This window comes from Gambusia affinis, linkage group LG01, assembly GCF_019740435.1.
Source record: "Gambusia affinis linkage group LG01, SWU_Gaff_1.0, whole genome shotgun sequence".
NCBI lineage: Eukaryota > Metazoa > Chordata > Actinopteri > Cyprinodontiformes > Poeciliidae > Gambusia > Gambusia affinis.
Genome location: NC_057868.1, coordinates 15,719,026 through 15,730,766, shown reverse-complemented (window position 1 = coordinate 15,730,766; position 11,741 = coordinate 15,719,026). Strand labels below are relative to the sequence as shown.

The window sequence follows — 11,741 nt, the reverse complement described above, 5'->3', positions numbered from 1 at the left end:
GCTGCTAGCTTCTGGTAGGTCTGATGTACTGCATCCTGGGCCGGATTTTAGCAGGGGCTTACCGGGGCTGCAGCCCGGGGCCCCGGCATTTCGGGGGCCCCGAAGGATGTTTTATATTTTTGTGAATGGATAGTGTCAGAATTTAATCAATCACTGCATGATTTTGACAGCACCGATGAAAAATGTTCCAATTTGTTCTGGCAAACGTCCGTCTTGAATGCTTGCTTGTTATTGGTCCACTTTTGACGCATCTTACGCATTGGGGAGGAGGAGCGTCAAGGGAATATTATTTTACAATGGCGGACAACCGAAAATATGACAGCGGAGCGCAGAAAAGAAGGAAGAGAAAAGAAAAAGAGCATCGCGCCAAAGAGGCGACAATCAAAATGCCTAAACTGACAGGCTTTTTTAAACCTGTTAGCGGAGATGGAGCAGAAACCTCATTATCCCCGCTCCTCAAACCCTTAGCTATGCTAACACCGGCACTAAGATCCCGCCAGAACCTTTAACCGTGACTGAGTCGGTGGCTGGACTGGCGTCTGTGGAGTCAGAGTCGGTGGAAGCGGGATCTTCTTCCGCAGATGGAAAGACGACTGTGGATCCGTACAGTACCGATCCGGCGCATTTGGGGGGAAATTGACGAGTCCGTGCGAGCTTACTGGGCTGAGCGAGGACCGGAGAGCTGTCAAAATATGAATGTTGGCTTTCAAGCATCAGAACGGGTGTACAAGCATCAAAAGCGTCACTTCTCCAAATCTCACTTTAAACGCAAGATGTTAAATGGTGAGTATATCGAAAGACCGTGGCTGCTCTACTCTCCATCCACCGGAGCTGCATTTTGTTTTGCATGCCGCATTTTCAGCAATGCTAATACTCAGTCAAACTTTGAAACTGGTTTCAGTGACTGGAAGCACGCAACTGAAAGCAAATGCCTAAACTTTAAAAAATCCTTCAGAGGGCAGCACTTTGGACTTACCTGGGTCAGGATATTTTCTGAAAACTACAGTATGCCTGATCTCTTTTTTCTAGAAGATATTGTTTATATCCATGTTCTGTCTGACTGGCAGAGAAGCACTTTTTTGACATTTATTTCCTCCACTATTTACCAAGAACTTTAAAACCAAAGAAACAGTTTGAGTTTTGATATATTCCACTTGTACTTATATGAACTTGTAAATGCTGGGGATATTTGTATAAATATTGTTTTACTCGCTTTGCTTTGTAAAAGTATATTTGAGCATTGCACTTTCTTGCACTCAATCTGTTTTATAGTTTGTGTTGAAGTCCAGGCAACAATAACTATTCAGTGATTTTATTTTGTGATGCAAGCATCATATTCTAGTTTCAACCCCAACATGTGGTTTAGTCTTTCTAGAAAAGAGTTCAGAGTTGTTTGTAGTTTGTGACAACTGGCTTATTAAAGTTGTAGGTTGTCAAAACTTACTGTCTGGTCATTTTCTGCTCATCCTCTAAAACAAAACAAAACATATATATATTTATATATATATATTTTTTTTTTACTCTAGCCCAGGGGCCCCCATCCTGACTCCAGCCCAGGGGCCCCCATCCTCCTAAATCCGGCCCTGCCGTTAACCATAATTCTGCTGGAGATGTCTCGATACAGCAGTCCCACCCACTCTACCTCCCGGTGGGGTGTCATATTTTACTGATAGCTGCCTTCTCCTTTTGGGAACATATATATGCCATGCATATTTAATTATAATGGCGAACACACAGGTCTTTTCATTCGGACAGATAGCCTTTTCGCTCATGGTTCGCTCTCTTCTCTGCCGCTAAGCCTCATGGGAAAACACATAACAACATAACAGCACCCTCTAACCGCTACAATATTTTAGTAAATACGCTGAAGAACGGCAAACACTTGGAAGGCGACGCCTAACAGCTAAAGGCACTGGAGCCTCATCATGGTGGGTTCGTCCAGCTGAGTGACTTCCAAAACGCATGGTCCGCCGCCTGACCTGTTGGGTCTCCTGGACTCTATCATCTTGTCTTAATTCATCTGAAGAACTTGATCTCTCTAATAAACAAGTCGAACAAATAGGCTCAGAAGGGATCCGTTGGTCTTGCCGATATTTGTCAAACACATCGTCCTCAGTTTCTGAGAATGACAAGCCCAATGATGTACTCTCTGTTACCTCATCAGTTTCCTCAGATTGGCCAAAAGAGATGTTATAAAATTCACGATTGATGTCACGATTCTCTGCCTCAATGACAGCAGTCTCTTCTTCTGGAATTATTGTTTCCGCAGCAGCATCTCTGTCTGTTGTAAAAATGTGTCTTGATTTTGCTCGTGTTGCTCCCTGACAGGAGTAAGGACTTCAGTAAGAATCCTTGTTAGTTTCTTTTCATCCACTTATTAATATGCTTAAATTCTGCGGGTCGTCTCGTCTGATCTGAGGTCGTAGCCGAGTGTGGTGCGGGGCGGAGGAGGGGGGGGACGCGAGGAGTGCGGAAACTGGCTCCGGTTTCGCACAGTTGCACAACCGGTTTCCGGTTGTGGTGGAAACCGGGCCGGAGCCCGTTAACATTAATAAATAAATAAATAAATAATAAATAAATAAATAAATAAATAAATAAATAAATAAATAAATAAATAAATAAATAAATAAATAAATAAATAAATAAATAATAAAAAAGGTTGTGCCTCTAAAGTGAAACAAATTAAGTGGGAAGAGGAAGGAATTTTTCAGCATTACATTTTCTTTGCTGCTTTCACATCACAAGAATTTCATTTCCAAAGAACTACAGTCCAGTATTCAGAACAACCAGACAGATTTGACTTCAACTATTTCTGAAACCAAAGTTTGGTGTTTCAGTTTCAGTTGCATGAGAACCATAACCACTTTATTTTCATTTTCATCATTCAATTTTTTAAGCTTTCACTTCTAATGACTAATGAGCCAATGTACTCCTAAAACATTACAATACTTTTATTTCCAGTTTACTAAAGGCACAAACAAAGAAAGCTTGCTTGTTTGGTCTGACAAGCGTCAGACCAAATGCTTGTCAGACGCTTGGTCTATGGTCTGATATATACATATATATATGCTGGGCCGGATTTTAGCAGGGGCTTACGGGGCTGCAGCCGGGGCCCCTGCATTTGGGGCCCCGAAGGATGTTTTATATTTTGTGAATGGATAGTGTCAGAATTTAATCAATCACTGCATGATTTTGACAGCACCGATGAAAATGTTCCAATTTGTTCTGGCAAACGTCCGTCCTTGAATGCTTGCTTGTTATTGGTCCACTTTTGACGCATCTTACGCATTGGGGAGGAGGAGCGTCAAGGGAATATTATTTTACAATGGCGGACAACCGAAAATATGACAGCGGAGCGCAGAAAAGAAGGAAGAGAAAAGAAAAAGAGCATCGCGCCAAAGAGGCGACAATCAAAATGCCTAAACTGACAGGCTTTTTTAAACCTGTTAGCGGAGATGGAGCAGAAACCTCATTATCCCCGCTCCTCAAACCCTTAGCTATGCTAACACCGGCACTAAGATCCCGCCAGAACCTTTAACCGTGACTGAGTCGGTGGCTGGACTGGCGTCTGTGGAGTCAGAGTCGGTGGAAGCGGATCTTCTTCCGCAGATGGAAAGGCGACTGTGGATCCGCATACAGTACCGATCCGGCGCATTGGGGGGAAATTGACGAGTCCGTGCGAGCTTACTGGGCTGAGCGAGGACCGGAGAGCTGTCAAAATATGAATGTTGGCTTTCAAGCATCAGAACGGGTGTACAAGCATCAAAAGCGTCACTTCTCCAAATCTCACTTTAAACGCAAGATGTTAAATGGTGAGTATATCGAAAGACCGTGGCTGCTCTACTCTCCATCCACCGGAGCTGCATTTTGTTTTGCATGCCGCATTTTCAGCAATGCTAATACTCAGTCAAACTTTGAAACTGGTTTCAGTGACTGGAAGCACGCAACTGAAAGCAAATGCCTAAACTTTAAAAAATCCTTCAGAGGGCAGCACTTTGGACTTACCTGGGTCAGGATATTTTCTGAAAACTACAGTATGCCTGATCTCTTTTTTCTAGAAGATATTGTTTATATCCATGTTCTGTCTGACTGGCAGAGAAGCACTTTTTGACATTTATTTCCTCCACTATTTACCAAGAACTTTAAAACCAAAGAAACAGTTTGAGTTTTGATATATTCCACTTGTACTTATATGAACTTGTAAATGCTGGGGATATTTGTATAAATATTGTTTTACTCGCTTTGCTTTGTAAAAGTATATTTGAGCATTGCACTTTCTTGCACTCAATCTGTTTTATAGTTTGTGTTGAAGTCCAGGCAACAATAACTATTCAGTGATTTTATTTTGTGATGCAAGCATCATATTCTAGTTTCAACCCCAACATGTGGTTTAGTCTTTCTAGAAAAGAGTTCAGAGTTGTTTGTAGTTTGTGACAACTGGCTTATTAAAGTTGTAGGTTGTCAAAACTTACTGTCTGGTCATTTTCTGCTCATCCTCTAAAACAAAACAAAACATATATATATTTATATATATATTTTTTTTTTTTACTCTAGCCCAGGGGCCCCCATCCTGACTCCAGCCCAGGGGCCCCCATCCTCCTAAATCCGGCCCTGGCTATCCGCCATAATAGAGAAGAAAAAGTACAATAGCAAAGGTTTTTATTTTTTTGTCATGTGGTCCACACTCCTTACCAGTTGGTGGCGGTAATGCTCACCCAACGTTTTTTGCCAGCCGCCAATAAAAATCAAGAAGAAGAAGAATCGCAAAGAAGAAGAATAGGGCCGTAAACCATTTCATGCCTCGTTTCCGTACTCGCCGTGTTTTTAGCTCCAGTGTATCAGAAGAATCGGTGTTGTGTTGAACTCTTTCCGTGGTTCTGCAGCGCCTCCGCCATGAAGAAAAGCAGCTCGGAGAAGAGGCGCCATGTGGTGGCCTGGGTCAACAAGGCAGAGTGGGACCAGGTCCTGGACCACCTCTACTCCAAGGATCCCGCCCTGCAGAGGTTCGCTCTGCAGAGGGTCTCAGCATGGAGGGGTCGGTATGCCCACAACACGCCCGTGGCTGTGGACTGCACGGCCGACCTGGTGCGTGGCCAGGTCCTGGACCGGTCCGGACAGCTGAGCGGAGACGACCTGGTCCTGCTGTATGGGGCGGCCCTGGTCCGGTTTGTGAATCTGATCACCGAGAGGCAGCAGGGGAGGAAAGCCCGGCCGCTGAGGCGGCTGGCCGGGAAGCTCAACATCCCGGAGTGGCTGGTGGACCTGCGGCACGACTTCACCCATAAGAAGCTGCCCACGCTGAAGTGGTGCCGGAAGGGATGCAAGGTGGTTCTGGAGTGGCTGCAGCAGGAGTACTGGTCCAGGCAGCTGGGAGGGGGCGCAGGTGAGGACTGGGAGTCAGACTCTGATGGAGAGGAGGAGGAGGATGGTGAGCTGAGGCAGCAGGAGAGCAATCTGCTGAGCAGGCAGAAGGAGATGGAGGCCTACAAGACCACCCGGGACCTCCTGATCTCCTATGAGAGAGAGCGGTACCAGAGTCTGGATGGGGCTCAGGGGGACCGGGGCATGGCTCCCCTTGCAGACATGAGCTGGTTGCTGGGGGAGATCAAGCAGTTGTCTTTGGACTCCAGCGATCTGCTGGTCGATGTGTTGTTGGAGGACGGGTTTCTGGTACCGACAGCCGAGCAGCTGGAAACGTTAGGCTGTGATCCGTTTGAGACCTCCGTCTCCCCTGAACCAAGAGTCCTCAGCCCATCCAACGGTTCTGGCTGCCCCTGCTGAAGATGCTCAACTCACCCTCGTTCATCCAGCTGCTCCTGGAGAAGCTGTTCGTGGAGCTGAAGGTGGCAGCCACCGAGCAGACGGACCTCAGGGTGTTCTACCTCTCCGCCTGGGCCTCGGAGATCCTCCTGTGCAACAGCAACAAGTTCGTGTTCCGCTTCGAACGGAAGACGCAGAAGAAGGCCCGGATGAAGGACAAGATCTTCATGAACCGCATCCAGCTGCGGTGGCAGCAGCTGCTGTCGGCCTGCCTGGACGCTCCTTGCGGCTCCACGCCTCACCTGCTGCAGCTCATCCTGGACGACATGGAGCACCCGCTGCCTCAGGACACCCAGCAGAAGCTACTCCAGCTCTGCTCCATCTACACCAGACCCCGCCGTGGAGTTCAGCCTCCCGAGCAGAAGCATCAGCCCATATACACCCTGGAGAGCCTGCACGAGAAGCGGCGGCAGCAGCTGAGGCGCAGCGGGGAGACGAGCGAGTCCGGTGACCTTCAGCAGATAGATGTTCAGGCGGAAAAAGCCAAAGTGCTCAGAGGTTCTCCGTGGCAGGTGTGTTCCGATAAGGTCTTATGGAAGAACTTTCCTCTCGGGAAGGTTCCTGGACAGTCGGACGACCCGTCGTCCCTCATGGTGGAGACCTACTCAACGATGACGGTCTGTGAGCAGCCGGTAGAGATGGAGAGCAGCCGGGGACAGAACGCCCCGGGGGTCCCTGGACCCGCTAGGGCCACAGAAGGTCTCATCTGGAACCAAAGTGATGTCAACAGACTGAAATGTGGACTGAAGCTGTTTTGAGTTGTGCTGTTCAGCAGATAAATTAGCTGGGGAATCCACAAATACCAACTTGGTACGCAGAATGAAAGTATGTTGTCAGTTATCAGTTCAGTTCATGAATAACTAACTGGATGTGAGTATAGAAAGCTGTTAAAGTGCCACCTTCTGTTTATGGTTCACACATCAAATATTCACCTTTTAATACGGTGGCATAGTTTTATTCACCATGAAAAGCTGCTGGCTCTGTTCCACAATTATAAAATAACAATTTCTTGGTATAAATGCTGCAACTGTGCTGTCAAAAATGACTAATCAGTTAGGAAAAGACAATGTTGCCAAATATACCGTATTAAACACAACACAGCTGCAACCCTGATGGGAAAACTCCTGATGCTTTTAATGTGTTTAATGATGCCAACAAACATTGAACATGTCCTTTATCTAGTCTCTGGTTTGGATTATTGTAGATCCTGGAACTGTTGGGTCACTGCGACGATGATCTGGACTTTGGTGGGGAACACAAGTTTTTATTTTAACTTTTTTGTATTAAGTTCTTTCACATGATGACTTGGGTAAAAACAAGTAGTGTGGTATAGTTCACTTTCTTTTGTACACTGTGGAATAAATGCTGTTTTTATACAGAGAAAAAATTGTGTGCCAATAAAAGTAGTATGGTGGTTGATCTGCTTCCTGGACAAACTTCTCAATATGGTGGTGGGACAAGACAAGAACAGAAAGGAGTTAAATGAATATGTTATGGAAAGAGAGGGCTGGGATTAAAACTGAGAAGGTAGATAAAAAAATTATTAACCCAAAGAATTATTAGTTTTAAAATAGGAACATGGTCCAGTTAGGTCATCACATGAAAAATGGAACTCCTCATAGCTGCATTTTTAGTCTGTTATTTACAGTCATATTTTAGTCATATGAACAACTCCATCACTTTCTTGATTATTCAGCGGTGATTGTTATTTGGATGGGGGAAGAATTGTTAGACATTACAGAATGTAGAATTCCTTATAAATATTCATCCAAAATGAAAGTTGCTGTACATAAGTTGTTAAGTCTCCAAATTAATTAAAAAATCATGGGAATGTAATGAACTAGAAAGAATGGATAGTTTTAAATATTTGGGTCTCTTATCGTTTGATAAAAGACTCACATGTACCCTTAATATCCTGTTTTGTCACAATGTGAAAATTCAGGTGGAACAACAGTAAGTTACAAGTGGCTCTTTTGGTTCACTTGACATATTAAATGATGAAATATTGTCCTGTGTTTTGTTAGTTTTGTTTCATTAGTTATTTTTTTCTGTGCCTTGATAAAAAAAACAACCACTGGCTCTCCAGGTAAATTTGGTCTAGGACTACTACAGTGAAGATGAAGGGGACAAAGTTTTTGTAAAAATGAAGAATGGAATAGGGATTAAAATAATTTGGAGTGCATGTAAGTGACACCTTTATCTAGTCTCTGGTTTGGACACCACTTACATGCACTGGTGTCACTTGTCATGTTCTTGTCAGTACATGACAAGAATTATGTCCAACAGTGTTTTGGCCTATAAGATCAATATAGACTTTTGGATCCATAAATATAAATGTGATTTCAGATTTTAAAAGAAAAGAGGCAAACAACTGATATTTGCCAAGAGATTCAGAATCATATCAATAATAAAAATAGTAATCATTTGCAATTTTTCAAATTTACATATATACTTTATTATTTATATTTTTATTTAGAAAGACAAATTTCCATCACATTCATTGATTACAGCTTTTCCCATTTAAGATCGTACATGAGTATACCGGAATGTTTAAATGAATTTTTCCATACTGTCTTTCTAGTATTTTTACAGACTATTTCTAATTTTAATTGTAAACAATAACAAAAAATGAACAGAATTGAACAATAATGGGGATTGCACCATCTCAAGCAATAAAAAAACAACAACACAAGAATATACAAGGGTGGGGAACATACTTCTCAAGAACAGTCAAATGAAGTCAGATCTAGTCGGTTTTACATACTCGGTCCATTTGGTCCAGATCTTATAAAACTTTCCCTTTTCAACTTGGAGGCAAAAAGAAATCTTTTCCATAACATAAATCTGGTGAACAATTTCAATCCATTCATCGATAGTGGGTGGATCTGGTTTTAGCCATTTCCTTGTGATGGCTTTCTTACTGGCTGCCAGAAGTATTGCCAGGAGTTTTTTGTCTGCATTTGTCCATGTGTCCAAATGTAAGTTACCCAAGTACAACGTTTCACATTTGAATGGCATCTTTACATTAAATACATTTTCAATATGTTTGTGGATCTCTGCCCTGTATGGTGTTATTTCTTGGCACTCCCTAAATCGATGGAAGTGGTTGGCTCGTTTATTCCCAGAGAGCCTACAGCTGGCGTTTTTGTTGTTTTGATATCGTCTCTGAATGGGTGTAACAAAAAATCGTGCGACATTTTCCAACAAAACTCCCGCCATGTGTTCGATCCAGTTGAGACCCACTGCAGTTGACATATTTCTTCCCAGCCTTCTTGTGAGATTTTAACCTTAATTTCCTTTTCCCATTTCCTCTTTATGTATTCTGTATTCTCATGTTTAGACAACTGTATGGCATTATATAACTTAGAGATAATTCTACTGTCTGAACTGGGTTTAATTAGTGATAGAAATGTCTCCATGAAACTTGAATCACTCTTTCTCAGCCCCTCTTTAAAATTACTATTAAAATAATATCTCACCTGCAGGTACCTAAAAAAATCATCTTTCTCCAGTCCATGATCCTTCTGTAGGGTTTCAAAACTCTGAAATATCCCATTATGGACAAATGAATAATAGGTAGTTAATCCTTTTGAGATCCATAACTTAAATCTATTATCAATCCTATTAGGTGCAAAATCTGAATCGTAGGCACACCACCTCATAATTTTAGATGTTTTTCCTATTCTGCAGATTTTAGCCAATTCCTGCCAGGACCTGAGAAAACTACCTGTAATGGAGTCTTCTGGAATCTGCTGTTCCTCTTGTAATTTATGATCACCAAGTAGGGCTGTTATTGGGATTCCTCTTATTGTTGTGCCTTCTATTTCCTTCCATGCTGCGGTGTATGATGGTGAGCACAGGCAGACTAAAGATCTCAGCTGGGCTGCGTGGTAGTAATCCTGCAAACAGGGAAGGCCCATTCCACCCTTTTCCTTTTTTAGTTGTAAAGTTTTAAACTTAATTCTGGCCTTTTTACCCTGCCATAAATATCTCGCTATTAATCTATCCCATTCTGAGAACTGTTTAGGTGGGATTCTGACGGGTAGACTTTGAAATAAGTACAGTAGTTGTGGAAGGAGAGTCATTCTGATGGATTCTATCCGGGAGCTCAAACCCAAAAAGGGAATAACATTCCATCTATGTAAATCTGATTTTATTTTCAAATTTAGTGGGCCATAATTTATATCAAACAGTTTTGAGAAGTCCCTCGGTAGTGACACACCCAGATATTTGATAGACTCAGCCTCCCACTTCCAGTTGTACACAGTCTTAATTGAAGACGGTGGATCATAGTTAAATGTTAATACTTGAGTTTTATTTATGTTAATTTTGTAACCAGAAATTAAACTAAACTCTTCGAGTAACTTCATCAGTTTTGGGATTGTTTGTGTGGGCCTGGGCCGGATTTTAGCAGGGGCTTACCGGGGCTGCAGCCCGGGGCCCCGGCATTTCGGGGGCCCCGAAGGATGTTTTATATTTTTGTGAATGGATAGTGTCAGAATTTAATCAATCACTGCATGATTTTGACAGCACCGATGAAAAATGTTCCAATTTGTTCTGGCAAACGTCCGTCTTGAATGCTTGCTTGTTATTGGTCCACTTTTGACGCATCTTACGCATTGGGGAGGAGGAGCGTCAAGGGAATATTATTTTACAATGGCGGACAACGAAAATATGACAGCGGGAGCGCAGAAAGAAGGAAAGAGAAAAGAAAAAGAGCATCGCGCCAAAGAGGCGACAATCAAAATGCCTAAACTGACAGGCTTTTTTAAACCTGTTAGCGGAGATGGAGCAGAAACCTCATTATCCCCGCTCCTCAAACCCTTAGCTATGCTAACACCGGCACTAAGATCCCGCCAGAACCTTTAACCGTGACTGAGTCGGTGGCTGGACTGGCGTCTGTGGAGTCAGAGTCGGTGGAAGCGGGATCTTCTTCCGCAGATGGAAAGACGACTGTGGATCCGTACAGTACCGATCCGGCGCATTGGGGGGAAATTGACGAGTCCGTGCGAGCTTACTGGGCTGAGCGAGGACCGGAGAGCTGTCAAAATATGAATGTTGGCTTTCAAGCATCAGAACGGGTGTACAAGCATCAAAAGCGTCACTTCTCCAAATCTCACTTTAAACGCAAGATGTTAAATGGTGAGTATATCGAAAGACCGTGGCTGCTCTACTCTCCATCCACCGGAGCTGCATTTTGTTTTGCATGCCGCATTTTCAGCAATGCTAATACTCAGTCAAACTTTGAAACTGGTTTCAGTGACTGGAAGCACGCAACTGAAAGCAAATGCCTAAACTTTAAAAAATCCTTCAGAGGGCAGCACTTTGGACTTACCTGGGTCAGGATATTTTCTGAAAACTACAGTATGCCTGATCTCTTTTTTCTAGAAGATATTGTTTATATCCATGTTCTGTCTGACTGGCAGAGAAGCACTTTTTTGACATTTATTTCCTCCACTATTTACCAAGAACTTTAAAACCAAAGAAACAGTTTGAGTTTTGATATATTCCACTTGTACTTATATGAACTTGTAAATGCTGGGGATATTTGTATAAATATTGTTTTACTCGCTTTGCTTTGTAAAAGTATATTTGAGCATTGCACTTTCTTGCACTCAATCTGTTTTATAGTTTGTGTTGAAGTCCAGGCAACAATAACTATTCAGTGATTTTATTTTGTGATGCAAGCATCATATTCTAGTTTCAACCCCAACATGTGGTTTAGTCTTTCTAGAAAAGAGTTCAGAGTTGTTTGTAGTTTGTGACAACTGGCTTATTAAAGTTGTAGGTTGTCAAAACTTACTGTCTGGTCATTTTCTGCTCATCCTCTAAAACAAAACAAAACATATATATATTTATATATATATATATTTTTTACTCTAGCCCAGGGGCCCCCATCCTGACTCCAGCCCAGGGGCCCC

At 42.8% G+C, this 11,741-nt stretch overlaps 1 pseudogene; it reads left to right on the top strand.

Moving 5' to 3' along the window:
* Positions 1 to 4,732: 4,732 nt before the first annotated feature.
* Positions 4,733 to 7,201, top strand: LOC122840374 (annotated as a pseudogene).
* Positions 7,202 to 11,741: the final 4,540 nt, after the last annotated feature.